This window comes from Mercenaria mercenaria, chromosome 16 (assembly GCF_021730395.1).
Source record: "Mercenaria mercenaria strain notata chromosome 16, MADL_Memer_1, whole genome shotgun sequence".
Classification (NCBI taxonomy): domain Eukaryota; kingdom Metazoa; phylum Mollusca; class Bivalvia; order Venerida; family Veneridae; genus Mercenaria; species Mercenaria mercenaria.
This window is the reverse complement of record NC_069376.1, coordinates 1,753,541-1,766,925: the sequence shown is the minus strand read 5'-3', so window position 1 is coordinate 1,766,925 and position 13,385 is coordinate 1,753,541. Positions and strand designations below refer to the sequence as shown.

At 35.2% G+C, this 13,385-nt stretch overlaps 1 protein-coding gene and 2 long non-coding RNA genes across 4 annotated transcripts in view; 2 read left to right on the top strand and 1 right to left on the bottom strand.

Annotated features, from left to right (window-relative positions):
* Positions 1-13,385, top strand: part of LOC128549404 (uncharacterized) — a 502,205-nt gene that overhangs the window by 169,530 nt on the left and 319,290 nt on the right. The gene's annotated exons all lie outside the window — the stretch shown is intronic.
* LOC123548924 (uncharacterized) lies at positions 83-2,744 on the bottom strand. Of its 2 annotated transcripts, XR_008367563.1 has the most exons (4): positions 2,281-2,744; positions 1,713-1,774; positions 1,052-1,112; positions 83-482 (listed from the first exon to the last, which is right to left on the bottom strand). It is a non-coding gene; the product is annotated as an uncharacterized LOC123548924 (long non-coding RNA). The 2 variants fall into 2 exon arrangements; XR_008367562.1 differs by having other exon boundaries at positions 1,713-2,509.
* On the top strand, positions 4,025-10,922 carry LOC128549407 (uncharacterized). Its single transcript, XR_008367558.1, has 3 exons — positions 4,025-5,030; positions 6,735-6,833; positions 8,344-10,922. It is a non-coding gene; the product is annotated as an uncharacterized LOC128549407 (long non-coding RNA).

Sequence of the window (13,385 nt, the reverse complement as noted above, 5' to 3'; positions counted from 1 at the left end):
TCAGTTTTGTTGCATTTATAATACATTTTTGACAGATGATGGCCACTGAATGTATCATTTTCATTTTTCAAAAAGCAAGATATTTACACAGAAACAAAATTTATTACCATTTAACCTGACATATATTATATAACTACAAGCATTTTATATAAAATAATGATGTAGGAATGTGATAAATTAAACAGTTTGATAAATAATTAGTATTCATAAATTATTAAAAACACTTGATTATCAAGAATTTAGAATTAGCATCCACACTGTAACTTAGTTTGAAATGTAACACTGGTAGTCTCTTTCAACACTGTAACTATTACCCCCATGTAAATGTTACAAACATGGATATTGCACTTTAACATAAACATTAGTCACTTCTCAGTAAATGTGTATTGTGCAATTATTTATTCCAAGTATGTAATTTCTGATGCTCCAGTATGCACCTCCAAATTCATTGTCCATGGCTGTTTTCAACCCAGATTGTACACCTAAAATGAAAGAAATAAAAATATCTTTCTGTTTAAAAAATTAAGTGTAAACATGTTGAAATGTAGATGCAAATTACTACAAAAGGATTTAGTGTCATGACTAATTGAAATGAAATATTCAGTCATTATTATTATAAGGTTAAAAAGAGAAATCAAACATTCAAAATACTTAAAAGTGCCTAGAAAAACAGCTTAGTCTTTCAACATTTTGGGAAACTATATACTCTGGTCTGTAATGTAATATAAAGCAACCTGATAAATTCTTAATATATCCTTTTGAAATGAAGTTTCTGAAATACTGAATTTTGTTATGACATATATTGAAATCTGTCTACTTTTGTCATAGTTGATAGAAAACTGATTCTGAATCTTAATGTGCAGAAACAAATATATACATGAACTATCTTCTCATCTCTATAAAAATAAAAATGCAAGGTACAATCTGTGTGTACATCAGAGCATAATTAGTGTTTTGAAGTTTTATTTATCAGATCTTCCTTAGGTAATTAAATTCCTCAGTTACAGGTTTTGTAATTTTGTGAAAGGCTAGGAAAAGAGTTCTAAAATACCTTCTTATCATACTGGTTGTTTTGGGGGCATTCAATGCTTCAAGACACACAGACATTCTCCCTGAAATAAAAAAAGTCAAATAATATTTTATGACATAACCAATATGCATAATTGTGTGATTCATCAATTAATTTAATTACAAGGGTCATATTCATAATGTTTCTCATATCTCTCTAACAAAATATTGAATATCTTAGATAAAAATAATCTTAGAAGCTTTATGAATATGACCTCAGGTTTATAGATATAAAGCCACAAAACTGATTTAAAAGCAACTTTCTTAAATTAAAAGGTAATGTTCTGGCAGGTGCATGTGTATGACTGGCATTCCACAGCAGCTGATCTTTCATTGTGTCATGAGAACAAGTAAGTCACACACCACAACTATATTTTGGGTCTCAGCTGATCTGGTGTTACTCTTGCATAAATATGACAAACATTTTCTTTTACTCTAGAAAATATAGGTCACAGAAATTTCATAAAGATCATGTGATACACTGAAACCCTGGATATACAGAATAGTTACTTTAAAGTGTTTATGCTTTCAGTAGAAACAAAGTAGACACATGGTAAGAACTGTAGAGATTAACTTGGGAGGCCTATAATTATCATAAGAAAAAAGTGTGTAAGGAAAAATTTACAGTTATCAAAAAGACATACCTTTTGACCAATGACCAGCTGAAGGTAACTAAATAATCATCTCTATATTCATACTATTATATCTGAAATATAATACAAAACAAACACTGATTAGTGCAAGACATCACAACATGTCAATATTATAATAATGATAATAAGAAACTACATTACAAGCCTTTATAATTTCAGTCATATTCTGTTGACCTTGAAGCATTCTTTTATATCTCAAGGATTAATTGTCTCATTTGTGAAGGACACCAGAAAAATATTCCATATTTTAATCAATGAACAATGTCTCATTGCTTGTATTTGTCAAATTACTGCTTCATTAATTTCATATACAGTACATGTATTCAATGAGTACACACCATTCATCAGGTTGAATCAGAAAAATAATGCAAAATGTAAACACTTTCACTGTGTCAGTAGATTTTTTGTCTTCCTACTGTGAGTGTCACAGATAACATTAACAGTCTGCACCGTTGTGCCACTTGTGTGTCAATAATTCTGCTCCATTTCCATTGAAATAGAATTGAATGAATACTTCCCTAGTTATTTAACACAACAAAATAGCATTTAATCTACTTACCTTAAAAATTCAACGTAGAAGGGTAAAATGTTGTAATCATTCCTAGATAAACAATCTACTTTCGTTTTCACATGCACATGTTCACAGCGGCGCCACCTATAATATTGCCTGGCAACGAGCACCTGGCTTCAAGGGAGGCCACTCTTATACGTGAGAAAGGCCAGACAAATAATATCATTTTTTCCAAAATTCATTTATTAGCAACCCTTGCTTCAGTTTCTGGTAAGGAAAATAATATGAAATAAGGCAAAGCCTCAAAGCGAGCTAAAAAAATCGGATTGACCTAAAAATATTATGCATCATTTATTTGTCACAAAGAAACTATTCCCTACTCACAAGAATTCAGGAGAACCCATTCACTTGAAAAGTCTACATTTAGTGTCATCATACCTGTAACAGTGAATATCATACGTTGCAAAAATTATGGGAAGCCGGTGTCACGGTGACGTCATTACCGCCTGCTTATTAATGATTTTTTTTTCCATTTTCTGGCCGATGCTTGATCTTTTAAATGAAAATAATTTTTTTTTTCAAACAACTGGAAAGCATTCTTTCATTATTGTTGAGTGATGAATATTTTTTAGCAATTGAATGTTCAAAGTTCTGCATTCACTCCGGAAAGAAGTACTTCCTGTGAGCACCTATCCGTTAGGGTGCGCTTTTTAAGAACTTCCGACGAAACTTTTCAAATCCATCACCAAGTGTGGAAGTATACTTGCGTTACCGTAAAGCTCGATTCTCGAGCATGCCCTTCGGGCCTGCTCTTCGAGCTCGCTATTAAATAGAATTAACAAATGAAATAGCTGTTATAAATTGTTACTTGAAGCAAGGGTTGCTAATAAGCGAATTTTGAGTCTGAAATGGCCGAATTCAGCAATTTTAACGCGAAATGCCTGTACCGGTCGTATTTTAAATCCATTTTACATCAATACTGAGAATGTGTTATTATTAAAAACGACACAGTTCGGTAGTTTAAAGTTTATTTTAGTGAAAACTGTCGATTTTCAACACTGACATCGATCTTATTATTTTTCAAAAATTGGGGGCCATCTGCCTATATAAATCCTACGTAGGCCTTTGATTGACAGTGCCAGAACCAATTTTGATGAGTTTACAGCAATTTAACTGTTCGCAGAGGTCGCTGATTGGTTCAATTTTCCTTCGCGTGCTTTTCAGTATTTTTCGTTGAAATATATCTTAAGTGGTTCGTATACCAAATAAGCCGACGTTGTACATTATTGGGGATAGTTTAAAGTGTGCAGCATTCATTTAATATAAACAAAGTAAACAGTGTGTTAATTGTGGATTTAATTAGACTCGGACTGAGTTAACCACACTCTTGTGAGTATTTCTTATCATTTATATCCATTCTAGCATAGTTAAATTTTCGTGACCAGAGTATTTTTGATAATTTGAATAAAAAAGCAATTTCCTTTTATAGAAGTATGATCATGGCTTTTTAGAACGCGTTACTTATATAGAGAATTTGAATTAGGTCAGAGCAGCCAGGTATAAACATATCACTTTAATACCCACATTGTAGGAGATGTGCATAGAATATGATTTCCTCACGTAAGCAATAATGATTGACGAAGAAATATAGATCTACTTCAGATATTTTCTCTTGATTTTACAGAGTAGTTGTTTGTAATGAACAGATCAGCCTCTATCTGTAGTAAGATATAAATGTAATGAATATGGTTTTGTGGTTTGGTTTGCGAAAAGAAGAGCAAACCAAGTAAGCACAAACAGATGAAAATAGCTATTACCATGCGTGTATCGTTCCTGTGTCAATAATTATGTTAAAGATATTGAACTATTGTCATTATAATCTACAAAATACCCTTTATAATAAATGTATTCTGATATGAATCTTATAAAATGCGGGTGCATTGCAAAGTACTGTTTAATATGGAACAATATTAAGGCAAAAATTGCATATTGCCTTCTGGCATACACGTGTCTCTGTCTGACAAGTTGACTGCTTGAGTTTGACATTCGGAATCCCATCTTGCATTCTTACATGTACATGCCTTTATTTGATATTCAGTTTGATTTGATTTTGCCTGCTTCATATATTCGTCTCGCTTTCGGACATGCTGTAATCTGATATACTACTTCATCCTACTGACTAGTGGTTCCGTACATCTTGCCTTCTCGGACCGTCAATGGTGTATACTTATTGACGAAGGTAACATCTAGCTATCGGACATGCTGTAATCTGACATACTACTTCATCGTTACTTACATCGTGCCTTCTTGGAGCGTCAATGGTGTATACTTCTTAGTGAAAACAACTTAAGAAGTTTCTTAACTATGTGATTGCAAGGAGCTGGGTTATGAAATAATTTCAGTGCATTCTTAAATTCTTGTTCAGGTGGAGATAACCCTTTGTACGGAAACACACGAACTATACCGAGAATGTTAAGACTACACGTCCGGTAACCGCACTAAACACCATATATTCCTATTTGAATCCAAGTAAAATGAGTATATTTTTCGAGACTCTACCTTTAATCGGATATATAAATAGCGCGCTATAAATAGCCTAACAGAACAGAATTATGTCATCACCTGAGTACTAGTCGAAATAATTACACGTTCATACATGTATTGTTTTATATTTGTGACGCTGACTGGGGATATTGCCCATATGAAAAAATATCACAATATTTCCTGGGATCGCGTCAAATTAGTTGGACTACTGTTGCTTATTCAAAGGAGACATGATATCTAACATTTTGAGAAATGTGAGTACATTTTAGCTATTATAATTCAGTTAATTTTAAATGTAAACAAACGTTTGACCTCACACAACCTATTGTCATATGGGGCTGATTAAACACAAATATACATTACATTTTCTGAAGAGTTTAAGTATGGGGGGGGGGCATCGTTTAAGTAGGGGAGGTTTGGCGGGGTGGCAGCGGAGGGGCAAGCCCGATCCAGTGCTAGATAACCCGTGTCCTACCTCCTTCCCTCTCCCATCTCCTTCCTCCACTTGGCTGCAGGGTTTCAGAGGAAATTCGAAATAGATTTGTGCAAAAATTTAAGTGTAGTTCGTTTGCAACGCCATTTTTCAGCAGTATTTCAGTAAGTAACAGCGGACAGTTAACCTAAAACCAGTTCCTGGATTCTGTACCAGTACATACTGTTCTCCACAAGTAACTGCCAACTTCCCACATGAATCAGAAATGGGGGACGAATGATATCAGACAGTATTTATCAATCGTCACGGAGAACATACGCCCGCTGGGGATCGGACTCAAGAACCCAAAATCAGTAGATTTGTGCTATGATCCCTACTACACTAAACAAAATTCCTAATCGATCACTTTTTATTGCATTATATTTGTTAATAATGCAAGTATTTACATGAAAGTTCACATACCGACATTTAAATAGGTACTGCAGCTAATTATTTTTTTTAACGATCACCGCAAGTAACTGCTTTAGGCGTTTTGGCCAATTTAGCATATTTTGCACGTGCAGGGCATGTGCACCAATATGCACGTGTTAATGAGCGCTTTTGGCATTACTGACGAAAGTCCTACTAGCTTTCGGAATTATACAACAAAATATAAAATCGGTCATTTCAATGAATTGTACTTTGGTTAAATTTCGAAAAAAGAGCGCGGATGGTAGATAACCAACGAGTGAAGGTTCTTGTAAAAGGAAATAAGATTACAAATGGAAATAACCATCAAAGTAACAGTTACAAACAAATAACATCAAAATTCTATAAAATTGTAAAAACAATAACACTCTTGCCGTAAATATGTCCCAGCTTGCAACATTCTGACAGCGCGATCCCATTGCTCTTGTGTCAATTTCACCATAATATGTGTTTTTCTAGTTGGACTTTCGTCAGTAATGCCAAAATTGTAAACGAACACGTGCGTGTTGGTGCACATGCACTGCACGTGCAAAATATCCAATATTAGGCAAAATGCCTAATGCGGTTACTTTGGCCATGAGTCACCAAACATAAATTAGTAATTAGCTGCAGTACCTATTAAAATGCCGGCAGGTAAAATTTCGTGCAAATACCTGCATTATTGACAAAATAGTAATACAAAAATAAAATGGCCGATTAGGAATTTTGTTGAGTGTATTGAACTAAATGAGTGAGTTTTGGGGAGAAACTGCTTGATTTGAAAGAAACTTGGTTAGGACAAAGGATGTTACTAAAGTGTCTCAGAGAAAATAGTCAGCATTTTGCTGACTAGCATTACAAGGACATTTTCACTGTCTTTTTAGTGTTAATAAAAATATATATCATACACAATTACATGTAGAAATTCAGTGTGCACATTTTGATTAACATTTCGCTACCGTAGGACATTTTCTTATCTGAAACCTGCCATGAATAACTGTCAAATTTTCTTTGTGCCTTTTGAATTTTGGTGTTTTACAGTACCTGATATGTATTTTAAAGGATTTTTTTTCTTCAGGGCACTGTGGTCAGCATTTGTCTCACGTGAACTGTGGAGACATTTGGAAACTGTACCTGAATGTTCATCACAAAGTGCTGGTGTTTTGATATCTACAAGGTGTGTATGTTTTATATAAATATGTTAAAGCCTTTAGATAATTCTTAAAAAACACGTTCTAAGCATTTTGCATTTGTTAAGTATGTGTTTGTTAAGTATTGCTTTATAAATGAATATTTTTAACAACATTTAGTTTTATTATGGTGAAAAAACAAACTAAAAATGGCCTTACTGAATGATGAATAACATCAAAATATCATTTTATACCCCCGCTTCGAAACGGGGCGTATTATGTGATCACTAAAGTTGTCCGCTTTCTAACTTGAGCAGTTTTTATCCAACGTTACAGTGTATCTTGGTATCGTAACTCGGTAAAGTTTGACAGTCAGCTGGATTATCCCAGTGTCTGTTGTATCACGGCCGATGGTTCTGACAGACTGAGTGTAAACTGTTACTTAGGTACTTTTTATCCAATGTTCACCAACCTTGCCACAATGTTAATGAGCATAAAATCTCAGACAAATTCGATAACCTAATAATACTCTAAGGCACTCTGGAACAATAGCCCTTTAACACGAAAATCGCAATATTGGCAGTGTGCCTCGTTTATCATATCCAATCTTAATCAAACTTAGTCATAATGTTATATTGGCCAAGTTCAATAACAAACAGAATAGTCCTCGAGACTCTGGAATCCGTCAACATTTAGAAAACTGACAACTGTGACGGATGTATATTGTGACAGTTTGGCTCTCATGTTTAACTAGTATTGAGAAAATAAAAATGATTAACCATTGAAACATTTTAATGTTAATGAAAAAAAAATGTACAGCTTAATTTCTTCTATTTTTATCACATTGTTCTAGCGCCACAAGTTTCTTTATATTTTATTCACTAAAGTGTGTTTTAGTGAAACAAAATCTTTTGAAATATGAACGGCGTCACTGTGGAAGTGTTTTTTAATGAAATCATTTTTTAACTTTCGAAAAAAAAATTAAATAAAGCTGGAGGCATGTAACTGAAATCACAGTTTCTTGCTTCTGTACCGGTTCTTGCTGTTCTTCGTTTCTTAACATGAACTGCATTAGAAGAGCCCGCATGCATTGTCTAACTTTCGAAAAAATAGAATAAAGCTAGGGGTCTGTATTAGATTTATTCACTCAACAGTGTTTCTGGGTTCTGTACCGGTACTTAATATTCTTCGCTCCTAACATAACTGAATTAAAGGTAGAGGCTTAATGACTATATGTGATACGAACACACCGAAGTCACTTATATCAGGTATAAAGAAATCAGTTCGGCAAAACATGTTCCTTTATGTTCCGTATTACCATGCCCCATTTATTTTTTTTTATTCCTCCAATTAAATTAATCTTCATATACGCCATCAGCATGAAGTGGACATTTGCATATTATCGACACTTCTATGTCCGGTTATTTATTCTGGAGTTATTGCCAATGTGAGGGAGACTTTAAGTTTGTCCTTTTTCAGTATGAAGACATGTTAGTTTTTTAAACTTTGTGTTGTCGCTTTCTGATTAACCCTCCTTCCTGTTATTTTCTTCTTCAGAGCAGACGGCAACAGAATTGGATTTTACCCAAATCTAAAGATGTTGAGGAGTACAAGAAACAACAAAAAAGCTATGAAAAACAAATGAAATAAAAACAACGTGAAGTTATATTGAATCATGGCCCTGGGTTCCAGACCGTTCGACAACAACGAAAATAAAAATATTTTTTTTAGCTCACCATAGCACAAACTGCTTAAGGTGAGCTATTGTGAGTGACCGTCGGCGTGCGTCTTGCGTAAACATTTGCCTTGTGAACACTCTAGAGGCCACATTTATGACCAAATCTTTATGAAATTTGGTCAGAATGTTAGTCATGATGATCTCTAGGTCAAGTTTGAAAGTGGGTTATGTGGGGTCAAAAACTATGTCAGTAGGTTAGATCAAAGAAAATGCCTGTGAACCTCTAGAGACCACATTTTTCACCCAATCTTTATGAAAATTTGTCAGAATGTTAGTCTTGATAATCTCTAGGTCAACTTTGAAATTGGGTCATGTGGAGTTAAAACCTAGGTCAGAAGGTTAGATCAAATAAAACGCTTGTTAACACTCTAGAGACCACATTTTTAACCCAATCTTTATAGAAACTTGGTCAGAATATTAGTCTTGATGATCTCTAGGTCAAGTTTGAATCTGGGTCATGTTAGATCAAAAAATAGGTCAGTACGTCAAATCAATGGAAAACCTTGTGAACACTCTAGAGACCACATTTATGACCCAATCTTTATGAAACTTTGTTAGAATGTTAGTCTTGATGATCTCTAGGTCAATTTCGAAACTGGGTCATGTTGGATCATAAACTAGGTCACCTGGTCAAATCAAATGAAAAGTTTGTAAACACTCTAAAGGCCACAGTTGTGTACCAATATTTATGAAACATAGTCAGAAAGTTTGACTGTAAAAAGTCTCCCCGTACATTCAATCAGGGCTGTTACATTTCGATCTTCTCAGATCGTTCAGCACGGCTTTTATGTCGTGTTATTAGTACTGTTTAGTTTCTCAACATGACCATTTCGGCCAGGGTGGTTCCAATACCCCCACTTTCATAGCCTTGGGTATTGTTTAATCACCCCTTGGATATGGTGCCTGCTTTTTAATTTTGTCTTTTGACAGTTCCTGTGATACGCAGGCTGCATAACCACAGATGCCCTTCTTAAATTCCAATTTGTTTAGTTCTGCCCATTGTTTTCTCGTTTGGGGCAAACCCTTTATTTTATCTGGGGACCAAACGCCTCTCTTCATGGAATTACACGCCTCAACACGTGTATCATTGAAGGTTCCATGTTCACCGCCGTTTGAATACATCTGCGGATGTCTCTAAATTGCTTTTTGTACTTTTAGCATGTGTAAATGTTGAGTTCTGCTCAACCCGGGGCTAGAGGGCGTGGACGGTAGCATGCATTTCCACTACCATCCATGAACAGGCTCAATCAAACCGAGCCTGCAACATTTTCGTTTTTGTCGTGTTGAGCGACCTGTGAAGTTTCTATTTGATGATTTCTGTGTCAAATTTGAATCTAGGTCATGTGGGGTCAAAAACTATAAACGACAGTGTCTACTTGCAGTAGGGAGCACAATGCCTAACTTTATAGTGCTGCCTCACCCCACCCAGTCACATTATACTGACACCGGGCTGACCAGTCCCATCACTATCCTCTTAATGCTGAACGTCAAGCAAAGAAGCTTCTAGTACCATTTTTACGTCTTTGGTATGACACGGCCGGGGATTGAACCCACGACCTCCCGCACTCAAAGCGGACGCTCTACCACTAGGCTACCGAGGCGGTAGGCCACAGTTGTAACTCAATCTTTATGAAACTGGGTCGAATGTTTGTCTTAATCATTTCTAGGTCAAGGTCGAATCTGGGTCATGTGGGGTCAAAAACTAGGTCACCCGGTCAAATCAAAGGAAAAGCTTGTGAAATCTCTAGAGGCCACAGTTGTAACCAAATCTTAATGAAATTTAATCAATATGTTTGTGACGATCTTTAGGTCAAGTTCAACTCTTGTCATGTGGGATCAAAAACTAGGTCACTAGGCCAGATAAACTCTTGTGAGCGATATATAGGGCCATGGCCCTCTTGTTTTTGTTAGATATCTGGAAATTAATGCTATGTTTCTGAAGAATGCTTTGAAACTTAATTCTGACAGACTATCATGAAAACATGTGAGAAATAGTTGTTTTTACTAATTTTACGATGAAAATCGAAAAGCGTTTGTTACGCTTTACTCGAGGTAAAGAAAAGTATTTATGGAGGTCAGTGCCTTCAATTTTATAAAAGATAATTCAACACACATTTCTGTCGAGATCTAACTTTATGTGATGGACCTTTTTATCTCGGACAAAGTATATGATACGCGAACACGGTTCTGCAATGTTGCTTAAATGAGCATGCATATCTTTAACAGTCTGCAAATAAAAGATAGATTTTAAGAAGTTATTCATTTATATCATACTGTATAATAATAGATTTATGCTATGTCATTTTCAAAGAGAATTTATATGTGTTTCCTTTTATTTGTTAACTATCTGTTTGTGTTGGCATAATAAACAATTATGAATATAAAAATATAAAGATGACGTATTTCCTTAACTTTTTGTTTCATCAAATCTAGAATCTGGCAGAACAAACTTTACCTTCTGAAAAGATGAATTACAAGGAAAAGACAATTGAAACCCCAGATTCTTTAATCTTAAATGTCTACTTAAAGTTCCCAGATACATGTACAAAGTGGAAACATTATCAAGTGAATGAAGCTTTGTGCAATAACGCCTTCACGATGTCTTTTAAGTTATTTTGTTTGTAGGTTCCAAAACGGCTCACTAGAGCTACGCAGCCATTGCTAGTTGACATTTTAATCCCCCCCCACCTGAGTGGTGGCGGGGGTTTGGGGCTGTGCGGGCTATAGGAATGGTCTCGTCCGTCAGTCCGTCCGTAACCAATCGTGTCCGCTCATTATTACTTAAACCCTTAGAAGAATTTTCATGAAATTTGGGTCAATTGATCACGTCATCAAGACGATGTGCAGAACGCAGAGTCAACACTGTCAGCTCAAGATCAAGGTCACAACTCTAAGATCAAGTTTTGATCCTTCGTTTGTGTTCGCTCTGTATCCACTTAACAACTTGAAGGATTTTAATATGACTTGGCTGTAATATTCACCTTATCAATACGATGTGCAGAATTTAAAATTCAACAGTGCAGCTCAAGGTCAAGGTCACAACTAAAATGTTCAATTAACTGTCCCTTCTTTTCTGCTAAGCACTTGAAGGATTTTCTTACAATTTAGCCAAGTGTTCACCTTATTGAGATAATTCGCAAACCCATGGGTCAACCATTCATGTTCAAGGTCAAGGTTATTATAAAATATTCTTGATATTCAATACTATCAAACTTTTCACTACCCATAGCAGCGGTGGGGGATATAACTCTCTTTCAGACTGCTTCAATGAAAAGCGGGAAGGAGATATCGAATTCCAGTCCGTCAGATAATGTTACCTCAAAAACCATAAATTCGTCTTAAATAGTTTTAGAAACTTCATACATATTAGCTGTTTTGTCTGAACGATTAATTTGCAACAGATATAGGGATTTAAAGAAAGTACATGTAATGAGAGAAGTCTAACTACGAGAAGCAGAACTCTCTTGAATAATGTGTGAATTTTGTCCTTGTTTCCCGTTTTTAAAACTTTCGACATCTGAAGGGCATTCAAGAAAGTAAGTGAGGAAGTACAAAGCGTAAGAACTAATCTCTTATTAGTTTTGAAGTATCTCCCTTATTGTACTCTAGTTATTTTTCAACTAATGTGAAAAATACGTTTTAACACTCCGCTGACTTGAATCATTAACCGTCGCTGTACTTTTACATAATTTTTCATTTGTTGAATAAATAATAACAAGGCTCCTTACACACTGATAAATAGTAAAAAGAAAAATTTACAGAGTTAAAGACCCTAGCTTGAATAGTTTCAAAATGATTATACTCCCCCTCCCCTGTCCGTAAAATCACTAAACTTTTATTTAATGCCATATGACAATTCTTTCTAGTGGTGGGGAATACCACACTGCAGGTGCCCGCCAGGCAATATCTTGAGCAGGGCGGTCCGCTTACCAGTCGTAGGTAATCTGGACGGCTACCTCATATGACGATCCTAGCGGGTCTCGAACATACAATGTTATGAGGCCATTGATTTATGTATAGAGAGAAATGTATGTAGACACAAGCATTTCCATTCCATATATAGCCCATTTATCATCAAGACCTTTCAATTTTTGAGACAATAGACTATACATGTACATTTTAATGACGGTTTCCTATTTAATATTAATTAATCATTTACAAACCTAAGTTAATGTTAACGTATACCTGTAATGTGAACCAAATAACTAAATCTTTGCTCTTTTTAGATGCGACAAACGCCGACAAGCCTTCAATAGTTCATTACCAGATGTTTAATCCTTATGTTCATTTTCCATCATGTTTATCTTGTTTTAGAACTAAAAAGGAACCGGAAAAAAAAACTAAAAAAAAAAAAACTAAAAAAAATGAGTCGTCAGCTCGGTTCGAACTCGCAATATATAGATTACAAGGCGGGCATTGCATCCACTACACCATGATGTAAAATCTGTGATGTGATATCTATTTATAGATTGCGAAATACAGATATATCTATAAATAAATATATATAAAATGATTAACAATTTAAAGGGCGGATTTCAATGATGAAAAAAAAGTTGATGGATCTTATAGCTTTTAATTCTACTTTTAGAGAACGGTATAAGACTTACATACAAGAATCTTTATTTTATGCAATAAAATAACACGTGTACAGGCTTGATGATACACGGAACTTTTCAAACTTGATTAATGGACGCCTCGACAAATCAAACAGGTTTAAAGGTCCGGTTACCGGACACGTAGCCACGATACGCAGTGTCGTATTTTTCCGTGGTTTTGCGGAAGCTCCCGAACACGAAACGCCCTCTGGTGCGAGAACGTGACATGCTACATTGCATGCTGCGTTATGCTATGTTGTATTCGG